This window comes from Mustela nivalis (assembly GCF_964662115.1).
Source record: "Mustela nivalis genome assembly, chromosome: 4".
In the NCBI taxonomy this organism is placed as follows: domain Eukaryota; kingdom Metazoa; phylum Chordata; class Mammalia; order Carnivora; family Mustelidae; genus Mustela; species Mustela nivalis.
Window position 1 is genome coordinate 93,980,409 of NC_139023.1, and position 19,060 is coordinate 93,999,468.

The 19,060-nt window shown below is 38.8% G+C and overlaps 1 long non-coding RNA gene across 1 annotated transcript; it reads left to right on the forward strand.

Moving 5' to 3' along the window:
• The first annotated feature begins 1,480 nt into the window (after positions 1-1,480).
• On the forward strand, positions 1,481-18,674 carry LOC309863294. The gene is made up of 3 exons (XR_014310973.1): positions 1,481-1,564; positions 9,206-9,261; positions 17,486-18,674. It is a non-coding gene; the product is annotated as an uncharacterized lncRNA (long non-coding RNA).
• Positions 18,675-19,060: the final 386 nt, after the last annotated feature.

Here is a 19,060-nt window from a genome sequence, read left to right on the forward strand (position 1 = left end):
GAGAGATAGAGAGAGAGAGAGGAATGGAAGCGGGCTCCTGGCCAAGCAGAGAGCCCGTTGCGGGGCTGGATCCCAGGACCCTGGGATCATGACTTGAGCCAAAGGCAGAGGCTTTTTAATCCACTGAGCCACCCAGGCACCCCCAAGAATCAGAATTTTTAGCAACAACTCCAGGTAATTCTTATAAACACAAAGTTTGGAAGTTATTAAATTTGATCTACAAGGAGTTATCTGGAGTTATTTAAAAAAAGAACTATCCACATTTGACCAACCAGTGATGAAAAGGTTGGTTTCTCTTTATTTGGAACTGAGAATTCCTGTATTTTTTAGCTCAGACTGCTTACTTGTGCCACCAACAACTACAGTGAGCATACACACACATACACATACACATACACTCTAAATTTCTACTCTTATATTGTGAAATAAGGACTAAACACACAGATGACAAGTCATTACTTTAAAGATTTACTGCTACTTCACTAATGTAATGAAATATTACTTCCCTGATGGGTGATTTTTAGGGTGTGGTGGTAAAATTACTTTCCCTGATTTAAATTTCCTATTCATCTTCATCAAGACCTTTAAAAGTCAAAGCAGAGTAACTTGTTCTTAAGGAGAAAACGTTCCACCCCACCTTCCATAAACAGGAACACATTGTATGTTCCACTGAGCACAGCAGAACTGAGAGGTTGTGTCTTAAACCCCATCCAAGAAGGCGGACCATTACTTGCTAAAATATTTCAGTGATATCCTACAATGCAGACACCAGTACAGCACTGTTGCTCGATTCCAGGAAATCTTACCTACCAGTGCCTCCATCATGTTCTGCAATCACCTCAATGAATCTTAAGACCTTACAGCTGAACTGACCAGTAGAGACCTCTGTCCTAGCCCAACTCTCCTGTTTGAAAGAAAAGGCAACTAACAAACAAATAAATGCACTGGTTTGCCTCAAGACTCACAGAGAGTTAATCCCTGATTTCTGGACTCTCAGCCCAGGACTCCTAAACCCCCCACAGTGGCGGTTTTCTCTTCCACCCCATTCATCTTTAGGCTACTTGTTTTGAAGACTCTGAACTGTAGTAGTTTAGGGGATCTGACATCCTTCCTCATTCACCTCTGAGAAGTAAAAACTCAGACATAATACTGGGCTAAGTGGATGAGGCTTTTGTCGTGATTCAGAAGAGTTTAAAAAGTCTTCCTTATACTGAAAAAATAAAATTTAAAGTCTTCCTTTTGTGTCCTTTGAAGAGCTTTTCTATCTTTCCATTCCCTTGAGTCTTTTAGTGGTAAACGCAGGGCCTGAGTCAGAAAGAAAAATGAGCAACTTATTAAGCTGTGTTCTAGCCTTTAATAAAGAGATTTCACATAACAGTGTATGATAACTACACTAGAATTAGATTTTTTTAAAAAAAGACATTTCCCTTTCTTTTGGACCCTGTTTCCTTATTCCTGCTAATCTGACTTCCACCGTAGCCTCTCTGACATATGGACCTCGTGAACAGAGTTCGTGTTTGTGAGAATGGCCTGTTTTTCAATCTAGCCAAGAATATTCCAACTGGTACATATTCTTTGGTATCCTAGAATTCTCTATGGGAAATTAAAATTAATTTTAGTGCATTCTGTATCTTTTGCAAGACAAACTTTTATCCTAGTACCAACATTCATGGCTGTGTTCATAGGTGTGTTCTCATGAATTGAAGGCCAAATAACAACACAGGATGCTATAGCAAGAAAAGTTTTGCAGTAAGTAGTTCAAGTAAGAAAAACAGAGCTACGTGATTCATTGTAGAGCACATGGCAGGACAGAGTCCATGGCGGTCAGACGGCATTTTCACTAAAAGTGGGTATTATGTTGTTTTCATCTACTTCTTTGCACAGAACAATTTAAAATAGTGTAATTATTAACACAATCATTCATTTCAAGAAATCTTACCTAAAATTTTCCTCTATCATGTTATGCAATCGTCTTACAGAATTACTTCACCTGTAAGTGAAGTAGTAAAAAGGCCAAAAAGTAATTTTTTGTTCCCTTTTCCATCAATCACTGGATAAGATACTTTATTCCAATAGATTTCATAATTGTCATGATACTTATCTTTAAATGAGTAAGAGTCCTATAAAGTTATCAAATGATATCTCATTCAGTTATCATCTGTATATCGCTTGAGGTTTGATTGAGTATGAGACAGGATTATACAGACCCAGTCAAAAATTCAAGCTCTAGAATTAAGATTCCTTGATCTAAATCTTAGTTCTCTAGAGTCTGGATCATTTTACCAGACAAGTTATTGACCATGTAGCTCTTAATTTCCTGATCTGTAAAATGACGGTAACAAAATGTCTACTTCATAGGGTTGCTGCGCAGATTAAATTATTGACACATGAAAAACACTTAGAATAGTGTTTGGTGCATATTAATGCTCAAAAACTGTGGTGGTGGTAGTAGTATTAAAGTATCAAAACATTTAAAACTGATTTTACATCTTTCTACCATTTCTTTCTCTTTTTTAAAATTAACATATAATGTACTATTTGTGTCCAGGGGTACAGGTCTGTGATTCATCAGTCTTACACAATATTCACAACACTCACCATAGCAAATACTCTACTTTCTATCATTTCTACCATAAAGCCAACACTAGTGATTTAGGTTAATTAAAACATATCTTTTCATTATCTTCCAGGGCAAAGATATCTGTATTTGATTTAATTTAAAGAGTAAAGAAGGTGTCACCTTTGGAGATAGGCTAGAGATGGTCAATATGATTCAGGTTGAGGAATGAGCATAAAGAGAAGGATTAAGAAACAAATGTTCATGCTAGTTTGATTTGAATGGGACACAGGATTATGTGGTACAAGACAGAATCGAAAAGGTAGTTTGTTTTCATTCATTTATTTATACATTTTTTTAAGATTTTATTTATTTATTTGACAGAGTGAAATAGAGAAAATGAGCAGGGGGAGGGACCAAGGGAGAGGGATAGAGGGAAGGGGGGAAGAGGGAGAGGAAGAAGCAGACTTCCCATTGAGCAGGGACCCCAACCTTGAGATGAGCCAAGCTGAAAGCAGATGCTTCATCAACTGAGTCACCCAGGCTCCCACATTGGGAATTTAAAGACAGGAGTACTGCTTGTCTACCAAACATATACATGTATCATTACATTTATTCCCAGTGTTTGGGGGACTCAAGAGGAAATGAGCTATGGGAGTTACAGATAAGGCTCCTCAAAAAGGGTGATTTATCAGATTGGTCTTGTAGGTTAGAAAGTTTCTTTCCTATGTGAGACAGGGTTGGGAAAAGTACATTAGGTCACAGAAAAAGAGGAGGGAGAGGAGGAGAGAAAGAGAGACAGCTCTGTTATCTTTACTTGTAAAAGACTTCATTAAACCTTAATTATTCTGTAAAGGTCCTGTCTCCAAATACAGTCAAATTGGGAGGTTAGGCTTCAACACTGGAGTGTCGGGAAGAGACGCTTCAACACTGGAGTGTAACAGATGGGTGAGGTTTTGAAAGAAACATGGACAGGAAGGGAAAATGAATAAAGGAATGTTAGAGAATATAGAATAATGAAGTTGTTTTATTCTTTGGTGTTTCACTTAGGCAAATTGGTCAGGAGGGTTCAGCTACAGATTTAAGGTTATGAAATAAATTCAGAGGAGTTGCTATTTAATTATGGAGTTATTTAATTATGCTATTTAATTATGCACTGTTTCTTAAATTTATCAGATAAGAATCAACTAGAATATTGTTTTAAAACAGAGATTTCCTTGGTGATTCTGTGTCTCTTATCTGGGTTGGGGTTCTAAAATTTTTATAATCTTCCAAGTATAAGCAACTAGAAAACAGGGAGTTAACTGGGAATAAAAGGACTGGAAGATAACAGTGAAGACTCAGCATGAAGATAACCTAATCACATAACTTTCATAAAGATTATTCATAGCCAAAGGACAAGTGCATTTGGTTGAATAGATCTTGAACTAAGGATTGGCAGAAAGGCTGGGCTCAAGGTCAAGGGCAAAGGGAATCTGAGGTGTTTGTGAGTGTGCAACTGAAATGTTGATCCATGCATTGCAAGCTGAATAGGGATATAGGAGTGACGCCAAGAAGGAAGAATAGGCTTGGGCAAAGAAGAAAGATTAAGGGGCTATTGTCCTGAAAAATAATGAGGGTTGTGTTTACTGGGAGACTTAAGAGAACAGGAGTATTTAGATTTCAGAAATCAGGACTTCAGCAGTATCGTGGATTCTGAATTTCTGTAGACATGAATGCCATGAAAAATGGCATAGCAATTCTTTACCTCAAATCTATGATCAGAAATGCTGTCAAGGTATTCTTTTTTAAATGAAAGCTGGATCATACTTCTCTGTGTTAAACACTTTCCTAACTCCCCACTGTCTAAAGTAATTCCAAAACCCTTACCATGGCATTTGAGATCCACTGCTGCCTGAAATATTACATACCATCAGCACCCTGCTGCCTGCATACCTCCATGAAAACATTCATTCATGTTTTCCTTTGATTGTGTTTTTTTTTTTATTGTGTTTTACTTTTTTAAAAATAAGATTTTTTTATTTATTTGACACAGAAAGAGAGATCACAAGTAGGCAGAGAAGCAGGCAAAGAGAGAAGGGGAAGCAGGCTCTCTGCTGAGCAGAGAGCCCGATGCATGGCTCAATCCCAGGACCCTGAGACCATGACCTGAGCAGAAGACAGAGGCTTAACCCATTGAGCCACCCAGGCACCCCTGTGTTTTGTTTTTGATTGGCAGATTCCCTCTGTCAAGTATTCCTAGTAAAACAGCAAATACATTTTTTTTTTTAAACTTCTTCAGGAAGGTTTTTGTAAAATAGCCCTCCTTCCTATGCCCAACACACATTAGTTCATCTTTTTCTCCACTATTCCATGTTTATACCGTGCACAGGATTTGTTGTTGATGTTAATGCAGTAAGGTAAGTAAGGGTTATTAACTAAATACTTGCAGAGGGTGTACATGTGATATAAATGCCGCAAATAGGTAGGATGAAAGATGATGCATGCGCAGGTGCTGTGCTGTAACCAAGTCCAACACCTACTCATTAAACCGCCTTTAAAAACATTGCTGGTATAACACAAGAATCACACAAAATACGTCGGAAGCACCTATCATCCTCTTCTGCTACCTGGGTTCACAGCACAACTGAAATGACAGGTCAGCACCGAGAAGCAGCAAATAAGAAAAGCAATCTAAATTGCAGGTGGAAGGCAATTATATGGATAAACAGTGTAATGAGATTAATTCAGTATTTTAGGAGAACAATACCTAGACCATTCTCTGCTAACTGTGTCTCTTACTCCAAAAAGCTCAAAATAAACTAGTCACTCAGAATTGTTACCCAACAAGGAGCTGACAGTGTGAACGTTGCTGGAACCGGGGTGTAGAGACCTACGGCTGTCTCTTTGTTGGCTCTCCCATCATATTGGCCTTTACAAAGCTGAAGAGACCATGTGATTTCCCCCCAAAGTTATAAACCTTCTTCCATGATTTATTTACCAGTTTATGTACTGCTTGGAGTCAGCTTTGAAGAGAGACCTTTCAGAGCTTGTCACTGGAAGCAGGTTTTATAGAGTTCTTTCAGCCACATCAACAAAAGACAACTTTAACTACCTATGTTTTGATGGCTCACAAGTCCCTATATCCAACCAAGATTTCTCTCCCGAGCATCAGAGATATATATATCCAACTTCCTCCCAGAGAACTATTAGATGACACCACAGGTATCTTAAACTTCATATGCTCAGAAGTGAACCCACCACTTACCCCTTCATCACCAAAACAAAGAAAAAACACTGCTTTTCTTCACATTCCACTTAGCTGTCCAATGCAGAACCGAAGAGTCATCTTGGAGAACTCCATTATTCTTCTGCTCCTTATCTAACCAAAGGCCAAGTCTTATCAATCTATCTCCCCAACTATCCCTCAAGCCCACCCCCAATGGCGTAATTCCAGTTGGCTCGGATAACCCAGAGACTGACTTCTGCTCTTTTCTATTCTATTCTCTTAAAAAAGATTTGTTTATTTGTTTATTTATTTATTTATTTATTTGAGAGAGAGAGAGAGCGCAGAGAGAGGAGAACAAGTGAGGATGGAGGTGCAAAGGGAGAAGCACGCAGGCTCCCCACCAAGCAAGGAGCCCCACGTGGAGCTCAATCCAAGGACCCTGGGATCATGACCTGAGCCACCCGGGGTGCCCTTCCAATCTATTCTTTACACTGTAGTTAAAACAGGCTTTCTAAAATGCAAACTGAGGCTTAAAGCACTTTCTCTGTCTTGTACTATTTTAGAACTCCTTAATATGGTCAAGAAAGGGGTGCCTGGGTGGCTCAGTCAGTTAAGTTTCTGCCTTCAGCTCAGGTCATGATCCCAGGGTCTTGAGACTGAGCCCCACATGGGGTGGAAGGGGTGGTCCCTGCTCAGCAGGGAGCTTCTCCCTTTCCCTCCTCTGCTCCCTTTGCTTGTGCTCTCTCACTCTTTCTGTCAAATAAATAAATAAAATCTTTAAAAAATATATGGTCAAGAAAGTCTTGCTTAGTTTGATTCCTGGCTACCTATCTACTGTCTTTTCTGCTATTCCTTCCTTCAGACCCAGACATTTTTTGATTAAAGAAATATTGATTGACTGCCAAATATATGCTCAAAAGTTGGGTGAACAGAACGGGCAATGGAAAGATAGAACATTTTTTAATCATGTAAGTATAGAATTACACACTCTATTAAGTCCTGTGTAAAAAAAGCAGAGGACATCCTGAGAGGGTATTAGAAAGTGACATCATTTAGATTGGTTACAGGGACCCCAGTCTTGGTACTCCAGCCATAGCTTTCCTAAAAAAAGCTGGTTTCACACGTGTGGGACTCTTCCTTCTCCACCAGCTCATTCACTGCCACCTACTAATCTATATCTCAGCATATAGAGCACTTCCTCCAAGAAGCCGGCTCTGAGACCCAAAGCCTGGGTTTGGTATTTCTCTGTCCTCTGCAGTTTTCTTATCATTTGTATCATAGTTATACAGCTTTCCTAGTTCAGTGATACAGGGACTCTGCTTTGTTCACTTTGGATCCATAACTTCTAGAGCACAGTGGCTATTAGAGTGGGTCTTCAACAAATATTCCTTGTATCAATAAATGGAAGAACACTGCTGCCACTGACAGAATTAGTTCTAGGGAACTAATGCTCATGAAACATTCTGCCCATTACTACTGCCGCCCAAAGATTAAATCTTGTAATATTTCTGTTGTCCAATTTACCCAAAGATCAATCCCACTTGTATTAGTTATTTGACATATGGTGCCTGACAAGTTCAAGAGGGTAGGAGACTACAAGTCTCCTAAACAGATGCATCTGAAGGAGTTTGTACTTGGGAACTGTAACTCTATTATCAGTAGAGTCTTGTTCTGTCTTCAGGTCTTTTCATCTCCTAGCAGCTATCTTCAACCTCACCCGATCCATCAGGGATCAGCAGTTTGTCCTCATCAGTTGCTTGAGCTCCCATTAACCAACCTGAAATGTTCCAATAAAAATCCACAAATGTTCCAATAAAAATCCACTACAGCCTGACATAGGCAGGAAACACAAGGCAACTTTGCAAAACATCATCTGTAAACTGTTGAGGAGGCATAATACAGACAGGTGGTAATATTTAGGAAGTCTACATCATAAATGGACTAATGGGTGAGGTTGAGTCTTTGAAAAATAAAGTTCATAACCTAATGACTTCATTTCTGAATCCAGGTGTGTCTTAAATAGATCACCTGATGTAAATCAGGTTACCTATTGAGAACAGATTAAACAAATTCATACAAATCAGCCAGTTTTCATGCCTTTAACATCAATTCTTGGTTTACTGGGCTTGATGGCCACTGGGTTGCCTGGTGATCTGTAGCCTTGGAAATCTCTCAGACCACTGTGGAACAATGTAGCTGATGACCCTCACTCTTCTGGCTTTTTCTCCTGAGCAGAAGATCCAGCTCAGCTATATGATGAGGTTAGGAAGAATGACCCACCATTTCATCTCACCCTACTGCTCAATCTACAGAAGACCTGTGATGGAGCTCAGAGTTCTGATAATACATATAATTGCTTGCTAAGGGAATTGTGAGAAAAAAAAAAATATGTGATAAGGTAGGGGTGTTTGGGTGGCTCAGTCCATTAAGCATCCACTTCAGTTTTGGCTCAGGTCATGATCTTATGGTCGTGGGTTGGAGCCCTGCACCGGGGTTCTAGCTCAGCTCAGATTCTCCTTGAGATTCTTTCCCTCTTTTTTTCCTCTCCCCCAGCTCACACACACACACACTCTCTCTCAAATAAAAATTATTAAAAAAATCTTTAAATAAGAAAATATGACAAGGTCAAGTTCAGCTTTGAATTCAAAGATGTTACATAATACCAACTCCAAATGCTGTATTATTTACTGCCTGAACAACTTATCTCTATGCCTTTATTCATGCTATTTCCTAGAATGCCTTCAGTGTCATGTTTTATATATCTTAATTCTAGCTACTATCCTAACTCAAATGCAAATATGACCACGAAATCTCAGATTTGCCCAGCTAAAAGTGATCTTTCCCTGTCTGATTAGAGCTTAACTGCTGACACTAAATATATACATCTGAGCTTTCCTATGAGTTACACTTCTTGAAGGCTTTGTACTTGGTAGGTGTTTTCAAATATTTGTTGACTAAATAAATATTAAAACTACATGATTTGGTAGAGTAGATGACGTCAAGTTTTCTAGAACTTTGAGTTAAGCCTGTGCATTTGGGAATGTCAGCATTCTTTGTAACTTTCTGTTGCACTAAGGAGCTCATATTCAAGCTTATAGTTGTGAATATTTCTCTGACCACAGCTGTCCCGTTAGTCCCATTTCTCCCCCCATACAATTAAACAGCTGTAGTTATTGAACCAGCTAAGTTTGTTCCTCCCTTGGATGATTTGTAGTAGCTATTCCCCGAGCCTAGAATTTTCTCTCTCTCTACATGGCTGGAGTTTCATCATTCAGGTTCTGGGTCAGATACCTCTTGACAGAGAAGCCTTACTCAACTGCCTAAGTTCAAGCATCCCCGTCATTTATAACACTGTATTTGATTTTATTTCTAGTACCTATTACTAAATGTATTTGTATTGCCCATTTATTTGTTTCTTGGTTTCTTTTCCTCCCTTCAAGATACTGGAACATCTATGGGAGAAGAAATCTTAAGAACGTTCGAAAATGCTCAAGAGGTAACTGTCGAATGAAGGAATGAATGAATGAATGGATGGATGAATGAATGAATTCCAAATATAGCTGCTTTTACATATATTTTTAGTGAGAAGCATCAGGGTATCCAAAAGCACAAGGTTTTATTTGCTGAACTGTCACCAAGGAGGTGGCCTGGTTTAAATTCTCTGCCTAGTAGGAACTTCAGCCATGCCATCTATGACATCTGATGAAGCATACTGGCAACTCCATAAAAACAGGGGAGGACCTGGACAGTACATGTATTTCCAGGCACCTAGCACAGTTCATGGCTTTACATGGAACAAAGTAAGTGAAGGATTAAATATGTGTAGCTTGATTCTCAAACTTTGATTCTTTATCTTAGCATTTATCCAATTCTCAACAATAACAGCTATCATTCCTAGAATAGCTACTCACTAGATAGGTACTTAATTTTATCATATTAACTCCATTAAATAATTCTTTGAAAAGGATTGCCATTATCATTTTATTTTTTTAAGATTTATTTATTTAAGAGAGTGAGAGTGTTTATGAGTAGTGGGAGGGGAAGAAGGTGGGCATTTTAAGCAGACTCCATGCTGAACGTGGAGCCTGATGCCGGGCTCAGTTTCACCACCCATGAGATCAGGACCTGAGCCAAACCTAAGAGTGGGATGCTCAACCAACTGAGCCACCTAGGCGCCTCATAACTCGGTTAGATTTTTAAAATAATTTGTTATACTTTTACATGTTTTTAAAATTTCTTATTTATTTTTTACATTGAACAGAGATAATAAACTCAATGATATATGACAGTGCCTAATTTTTTTTTGTAATCATGGTAAAATAACTTTAAGTCTAATAAAAGAAAAAAATCATACATAATTTGATTTCATTTATGTAAAATTTTACGAGTATTTAAGATATGATTTTAAGCTGTGCTTTCCTCTCCATATTTTGGGTATTTTATTTTTTTCAATGTCTATTTTTTACACTCACAAAAGCAATGAAGCTATTTTACATCATATTAAAGTATAAGAAAAATTATAGTAGGTTAAGTGTACAGCAAAACTTGATTTGTTTTGATATTAAGAATGGATTCATGCTACATACTAGTTATTTGTTGTGAGAAGAATTAGTAATTATTTAGCAAAGCTGGAGATAATGGTATTCAAATGAGCTGTTAGGTACATTTAAAATTGTTTTAGTCCAATAAGAACTGGTAATGTGACCGGTTAGATTACAGCGATGGCTTTGGGAATGATATCTGCATCCAATGCCAAATAATCACTTGCTGCTTGCTTCATCTTTAAAATGGGAATGACAGGGACTCCTGAGTGTCTCAGTTGGTTAAGTGTGGACTCTTGATTTAGGCTAAGGTCATGATCTCAAGGTCATGGGATCATGCTAAACCTTTAGAAATCTGAACCTGGGATATTGCATTTCTTATATATATGTTACCCCTCTACCCCATACTGTATGCTATATCATAGTCAGCCAAATCTTTCTAAAATATACAACTTTTATAGGATTAAACTCACGTGTCTTTATCAGAATTCCAGGCCATCTGCAACATGGGCTCAACCCACTTTTCTCTACTTCATGGGCTCTACAATACACTGACTACACAAATTTTCTTTGTTTAGTACCATTTCTAGGAAAAACTGTTCTCTGTTCTAAGTCCACAGTACCCTTTAACACTCAAATATTATCTTGCCCTGAAGTTTTCTCTGATCGCCCCATCTAATTTATTTCTACTTTAGGCAGGTATCTTTCATAGAATTCATTCATTCTGAAAATATATTTATTGAATACCTACTATGTACAGACACTCTTCAGGGTACTGAGAATATATCAAGAAATAAAATGAACAAAATTCTTGGACTTTATGGAATTTCTGCTCTCCTGGATGGACATAATATACAAAGAATTTGCATACTATGATATCATGTGGTAAATGTTATTTTTTTTTTAAGATTTTATTTATTTGACAGACAGAGATCACAGGTAGGCAGAGAGGCAAGCAGAGAGAGGAGGAAGCAGGCTCCCTGCTGAGCAGAGAGCCAGATGTGGGGCTTGATCCTTCGACCCTGAGATCATGACCTGAGCCGAAGGCAGAGGCTTTAACCCACTGAGCTGCCCAGGCACCCCTCTTTTAACTTTTTTAAAAGTAACATTTATTGGGGTGCCTGAGCGGCTCAGTGGGTTAAAGCCTCTGCCTTCGGCTCAAGTCATGATCTCAGGGTCCTGGCATCTAGCCCCGCATCGGGCTCTCTGCTCCTCGGGGAGCCTGCTTCCCTTCCTCTCTCTCTCTGCCTGCCTCTGCCTACTTGTGGTCTCTGTCTGTCATATAAATGAATAAAATCTTAAAAAAAAAAAAGTTCAGAGAAAGAGAGAGAAACAGGATTACAAGTGTTTTTAGAAATTTTTAACAAACTGATGTCTTTCTTAGGGGCCAGCAAACATTTTGTGTAAAAGACCAACTGGTACATATTTTAGCCTTTGTGGACCATAAAGTCCCTAGTATAACTAACTCTGCCATTTTATTACAAAAGTGCCTGCATTTCAATAAAACTATTTATGAACATCAAAATTTGAATTTCATATGATTTTCATGTGTCACAGAGTATAATTTTTAATCTAATTTATGTATTTTTCAACCAAAACTGTAAGTTCCATTCTTACCTTGTAGACTGTGCAAACACAGCCCGAGTCCAGATCTGGCCCGTGTGTTGTAATTTGCCAACTCCTGTGTAAACAAGTGAAAGGTTGAAATTAGTAAAGACTTGGGAAAGATATAAGGGAGTGAGCCCACAGACAGGTAGGAGGAGAGTACTGGAGGCAGATGGAACAGTCACTGCAAAATTGCTGAGGGGAGGGAATGCCTGGTATATTCAAGGAAGGAGCAGTGAACCAGTATACTGAAGCTGACTGGGTGAGAGAGAGAGAGAGGTGGGAAGGAGGGAGGAGAGGCAATAAAGGTTGAGATTGAATAGTAATTCATTTAAGCAATTTAGCTTTTACTCTTAATGAAAATTTGAGTCACTGGAAAACTTTGAGCAGAGAATCTGATTTATCTACAATCACAGATGACAACTATAGCTTCTTAGACCTAGAAGGAAAAAAGAAAAGATTATCTAGTCCCCCCGAGGCCACACAGGCTTAAACTCAAAGAACCAACTTCAACTGAGGTGCTATGTTGGCAAAGACTCTGAGCCAGAAACCCTTCTATCATTAATTGGCAATTTCTGCTCAAATGTGGGGCTAATGGTGTCAGGCGCTTGTGGTCCTCATCTAGTCTAGCCTTCACATCTTCACATCCAACACTACTGTCGAAGTAATGGCAGGACTTCTGATTCCTAGATTAGTGAGTCTTCACTGTGTCTTGGTCCTCTCTTGTGTCAGTTTTTACATTTAGGACAATAATCAACACATCCTGGAGAAGCTGAAAAGACACTAAACTCAAAAGCTGTATGGAGATGAGGATTACCAATGCAAATTTATTTCCTTGTATCTACAAATTGTAATTTATAAAGCATTTTTATCTTTATCTTATTTAAGTCTCAGGATTCTTCATAATCCCATAAAATCATCCCAGGGCCCTAAACAAGGGAGAGCAGGCCCTCCAGGCAGCTCTTAACTTGAACTGCATTTGTGTGAGATCACTGAGATTTATTTCTTTCTTTCTTTCTTTCTTTCTTTCTTTCTTTCTTTCTTTCTCTCTTTCTTTCTTTCTTGTTTAAACAATTCCATCTATAAAATTTGGCTTCAAGTATCACCAAGTTATTTCATCACTGTTACTGAAATACTTCTTAGTATATTTGGAGCAAAAGTAAGGAAGCGCCCAAAGTTCCAAATGTTTAAGCTTAGAACTTGCAATTCTTTCTGTGCATTGTGGGGAAAAGGAGGAGGAGTTTGTGCTGAGCTACTGTGATGACTAATGAAATTTTTATTCTTTTCAATAAGAAGAGCTTTAACAATTAGGCTGTGTTATAATGAAATGTTCATTTGTCCAAACTCTGATTCCTGGTCCATCAATACCTCTTTGTAAGAGGTACATCCCTAAAATATGCCTTTGTCTCGTACGGAATGCAACCAGAGGCGTTTAGTGCAAGGACTCTCAGTAAGGCAGCCGAAAGTGAACAATGGGGCTTCAGAAAAGCTAAAATTAAAATGTATATATATATATTTTTTTCCTGTACCATGATATTCATTACCTGACTAAATTATTATCTAAAACAATGAGTGAAACTTCATATTTTAATGTGATCATAAAGAAATGTTTAAAAATCCAAATTACATGGTAAACATATTTTACATTTTCATTAGGAATGTAAGGACATCTGGAAACTACTTTTTTGTTGTATATTTTTAAAGGAACTTAATTTTTTTATATCATTTTTTTAAAGATTTTATTTATTTGTCAGAGAGAGAGAGAACAAGAGAGGGAGCACAAGGAGGGAGAAGAGCAGGCAGAGGAAGATGCAGGCTGTCTGCTGAGCAAGGAGCCAGATGTGGGACTCCATCCCAGGACCCTGGGATCATGACCCAAGCCTAAGGCACATGCTTAACAACTGAGCCACCCAGGCGTCCCACTATCTGATGATTTTATTTTATTATTATTTTTTTAAAGATTTTACTTATTTGACAGACAGAGATCACAAGTAGGCATGGGACGCCTGGGTGGCTCAGTTGATTGAGCGGCTGCCTTCGGCTTGGGTCGTGATCCTGGAGTCCGCAGAGTCCGCAGATCGAGTCCCGCATCGGTCTCCTTGCTCAGCAGGGAGCCTGCTTCTCCCTCTGCCTCTGCCTGCCACTCTGTCTGCCTGTGCTCGCTCTCTCTGACAAATAAATAAATAAAATCTTAAAAAAAAAAAAAAAACAAGTAGGCAGAGAGACAGGCAGAGCAAGACCAGGAAGCAGGCTCCCTGCTGAGCAGAGAGCCAGATGTAGGGCTCAATCCCAGGACCCTGACATCATGACCTGAGCTGAAGGCAGAGGCTTTAACCCACTGAGCCACCCACACGTCCCACTATCTGATGATTTTAAATAGCCCATGCTCTCCTAGAAATATTTTCAGTTTTGTATTTTGAAAAGAAGTTTTCACTTTTCTCCCTTATGTTTCTAACACAGCTAGAACCAGCTGGGATCTATTTGAATTACTTTCTTGTTCTTGTACTGCTTCATCTCCTTCCATTAATATTTAACATCCAGGGAGAGCCAATGAAATATGGGGTCTGTAGTAAATATGACCTTAGTCACAGTGGGCTCACATTTCCAACATGACAAGAAAGAACAGTGTTATTTATAAAGATACACATAGTGCAAAGAATAGAAACACGATAAAAATCTTGGGGATTTACCTCACCCCCAAGTTGATTATGGTTTTTTCATAGCTTGAGATAATTCCAAAATGCCACTAATAGGGCCAAAGGAGGACATTTTACGGGAGATGGCATTTTAGAAAGTGAAGAGCTGTGGAGAGACTCAGGCTCATGGATACGGAGGTTAGTAAGGCAGAAGTGGGAACAGATTACGGAGTAAAGGACCCACAGTTCAGCTCATCTTGTGCAATGGGTGAAAACACTATTATACAGTCAACCCATGGATCTACAAAAGCCTGATAAATCTTTGGTCCCCATTCTACTGTCTCCATTTCCCAACCCATCTCAGAGCATCTAAAGGATATTGGAATCACTGGACCCTTCCCCCCACCCCTTGGACAATTACTCATGTTCTGTTTTCCTGCTCCCAGAATGAGATCCCACTTTTCCTGCCTAGCTAATTTTTAACACACATACACAAAAATTTAGTGAAAGTCACCCATTCTCGAAAACTTCTCTAACACCTAGGGTCTGAATTAAACACCCCTCATTTGAATTCTTATGATACCTTGGATGTACTTCTATTCTTATATGATTACAAAAGTACTTTCCACATATGGCTATCTGTACTTTTTGATTTTTCTGTTTCTCTTAATAGGTTACAAACTGCTTCAAAATAAGGAGAATTTATCAATGATTTATTAAAATGTGTATTACTAGTTCCACCCACAGGTGTTAGAGAAAAATAGGCACTCAATACATGCTTATTGGAATCCTTGTTCTTTCTGAAGAATGGAGAAGTGATTATATTTCTCATTCCATTTTTTCGCCCCTTTCAGGTAATTGTTTACTGTTTCCAGGAAGTTAGGTGAAGAGAAATAAGAATCTAGGTACTATGTCTTTATAGAAGCTTATGTAAAAGTTAAGTGACTCTAAAATGATAAAATTATTTGTTCTCAACATACAGTATTTGTTAGCAACATCATTCATAAGAGTTAATTACAGCGAAAAAATATGGCAGGTTAAAGCTAGTCTGTCTTAGCAGAGTCTTTGTAAAGTGTGTGTAAAATATCATGCCAGGTAGAATTAACCTAAAAGAGCATGTTTTATCTTTATAAGTAATTTGCTTAGCAACATTGACAGAAAAAGTCGTGCCTATATATAATAATATATATGCTCCTGAAATGCTTCTAGCGTGCAAACCTGTCATTTTCTTGCCTACCATGATGTTGAAATCAATGTGCATTCTTTTAGGCTAATACTTGTTAATGCCACTAAGAACTCTTTGCAAGGACAGGAACAAAAGACAGGTTGTGCATTAAAAAGAGAAACAAACAAAACCACAGAATCTGAAGTTTAATTTCATTATAGTACTAGCAAGAAAATATCTGAGAATTTAAGAGACAGTCTCAATTCTTTGGGAGCTTTAACTGGTCCTCTGGAATATAAAGGGGTTGAAATTTTGAACATGACAGCCCCAGGTTCTAAGAAATACTTACCAGCTACATGTTTATAATAACTGAAAGAATAAAATGAAAAGTCCACACAAAACCAGAAGGTTCTTGGGTGGGATACTTTAATAGAGAACAAAGACATCAAGGAGAAACACTTACCGCTGGAATATGAGATAATGGGGTTAGAGTTGATATCTACTGACTTCACCCATCTCACAACTTTGCAGAATGCTGGTGAGAGAGAAAGTGGAAAATTTCAGAAAACTGAGTGACAAGCACAAAGGTGAATGGCCCCTAGAGCAATTAGAATCTTGAAAGATTTCTGAAATAGTACATCTGCACTAACTATAACTATAAAGGAAGGAAATTAAAAAAAAAAAAAGGAATGATGATATAGTTCATATTTTATAAACATATTACCTCAGAAACCCGGGGTTTTAGTTACAGAAATCTAACAAAGAGTTGGTTTTACATAAAGTATAATAATAGCAACCATGATTAATAAATATTTATTCTATTGATAGACACTTGGTAAGTACTCCCTTTTATCCCACCATCCTACAAGGTCCGTATTACTTTTATCAGCATTTCGCCAATTAGGAAACAGACACAGAAAAGTGAAATAACTTGCTCAAAGTAAATGGGAACGTGAACTTGGAGGCCAGGCAGTCTGACTCCAAATCAGAGTTGAGCTCTTACTCATTAAGCTCTACTACATTGATAAACATTATCTTTAAAAGATCCAAAAGAGCTCAACAGTATTTTTAGAAGTGATGATCTTAGAATGATGTTAAGCACGCAGTGCCTAAACGTGCACCTTAGATTCAAGCCCTTGCTTAAATACATGTCTTAATTATAAAAGCCATAAACAGGCAATTGCTTTGGCCACCTTGGCCATTGCCTATTTCAACATGACCCTAAGTCAATATTTCAATAGACTTACCAAAAGAATTCTCTTGGAGAACAGGATCCTTTCCCTGACTACCGCTTCAGGAAGATGTTCCAGAGATTAATGGAGTTTCTCTGTCCCAGCAGCTTGCTTAAATTAGATAACATAGCAATGATATGAGGTAGCAGGCACACCTTAAGTCAGTCAGTAACTCTCCCAACAAGGTCAAATGCATGCCTAGATGAAGTCAGGGTCTGTTCGTCTGGCTGGATTTGAGAGATCAGGAAAAGGACTCCTTCTCTGGGATGTTTCCTTACCTGCTTGTACTTCTGTCTAAAATCTAGCCTCTAAATTTGATTACTTTGAGCTAACCAATAGATTTGTGTTCATCACAGTTGCCTTTAGAATGTCCTAGTGAATGACGCAGTCATCAAAGTTAGCTGCCTTTGTTTGTTACTCCTTTTAGTTTCTGGGGTATAAAATATTATGAAAGAGAGAATGAGAGAAGTGACAAATGAAAAAAAAAATGCCATACCAATTTTACTTTGAAACTTTGCTTAGGACTATCTGTGTTTCCCAGGGGAACAGCTTGGAGCACAATCAAGATATGGGGGTTCTGAGCAGAACTTGACAGTTGGCCTTACACATATGATGTGGCCTCCAGTCAGGAAGACCCTGGATTCTCAGAAGCCATTCCAGACTGGGAACAACTTCCCTCTTTTTCCTTTGCCATGGAAAAGGAAATGCACTGCACCATACCTTTTTCCAAATAGATTGTTAAAATGAGTATGTACTCTTTGAAGGTCAGTTAAGATACTGTGTGTTCTTGGGGTGCCTGGGTGGCTCAGTGGGTTAAAGCCTCTGCCTTCGGCTTAGGTCATGATCCCAGGGTCCTGGGATTGAGCCCCGCATTGGGCAATCTGCTCAGCAGGGAGCCTGTTTCCTCCTCTCTCTCTCTGCCAGCCTCTCTGCCTACTTGTGATTGAAGGAGCAGGAGGCTGGCTGAGGACAAAGCAAAAGCTGGCGCCTTGCACCCCTCCCTTCACCCGCTCCCCTCCATATGTGTAGCATTCCTCAGGCACCCCTGACTGCCATAAAAAGATAGTTAACTTGCAGAGATCACAGTCCAGCAAGGTAGGAGTCTCCCTTGGTTTGCAAATGTCCTTGAGATTTACAACAAAGAAGTTACTTTATCAATAGCCCTAATGTCACCCTCCCCTCCACGAAAAACCAGGAGGCGGAGGTAGAAGGAAAAGTAAATAAAGTTAAATTTCTTCTAAACCTAAATCTCATTAACAAGGATGCTTGATAGCAGGAATGTAACATTCCACCAGGAGACTCACAATTGTCTTTACTTGATAGTAACCAGGCCTTCAATATCCTGATAGTGCTTTTTTCCGCCTGCGTGGGCTAACCAGCCAGTTCTACTTCTGTAAGATTGCTTTGTCTGCTTTCACGCGGGGTCCCCTGACCCAATCCACTGACCTGACACCAAGTATGCCTGTTCAAACTGTCAATCAATCAGCTCAGCCCCACCCGAAACTTGTTTGTATCTGTCTATAAAAATCCTGCACCAACCCAGCTCCGGACCTCTCGGCGTTATCGGCAGCGAGCGGCGCAGAGGTCCAGGTTCGAACCTGCAATAAACGACCCTTGCTGCTTGGCTTTGACTCACGTCTCTGGTGGTCTTTTAAGGTGGGGGTAATATTCAGTTGGCATTTCATGATCTCTGTCAAATAAATAAATAAAATCTTTAAAAAAAAAAAAAAGATACTGTGGGTTCTTACATACTTCCCCTAGCTTGTATGTATGGCCACAAATGCACCCGAATGAATTGGACAATAAAAGCATCATACAGTGAAAGGTGGTTGATCGGCTTAAAGAAAGCTGGGTGGCCTAATAACAGTAGCTCGGTGACTTGATGGTATCATAAACGTAAAAACCAGCAGCAAATCATTACCTACATTGTAGTTACAGAGAAATAGATTCACAGTATAGGAACTGTGTGAAATGTAACATTTCACTAGTAGCAGAGAATGACTACAGCTTTCTTTCCTCATGATGTGATCATGTTTATGACTTAGAAGGACAGTAATTTTCCTCTGGAAGGGTAGTTCACTAACTTGATCCTGATTGACCTTCTGAACTACAAAAG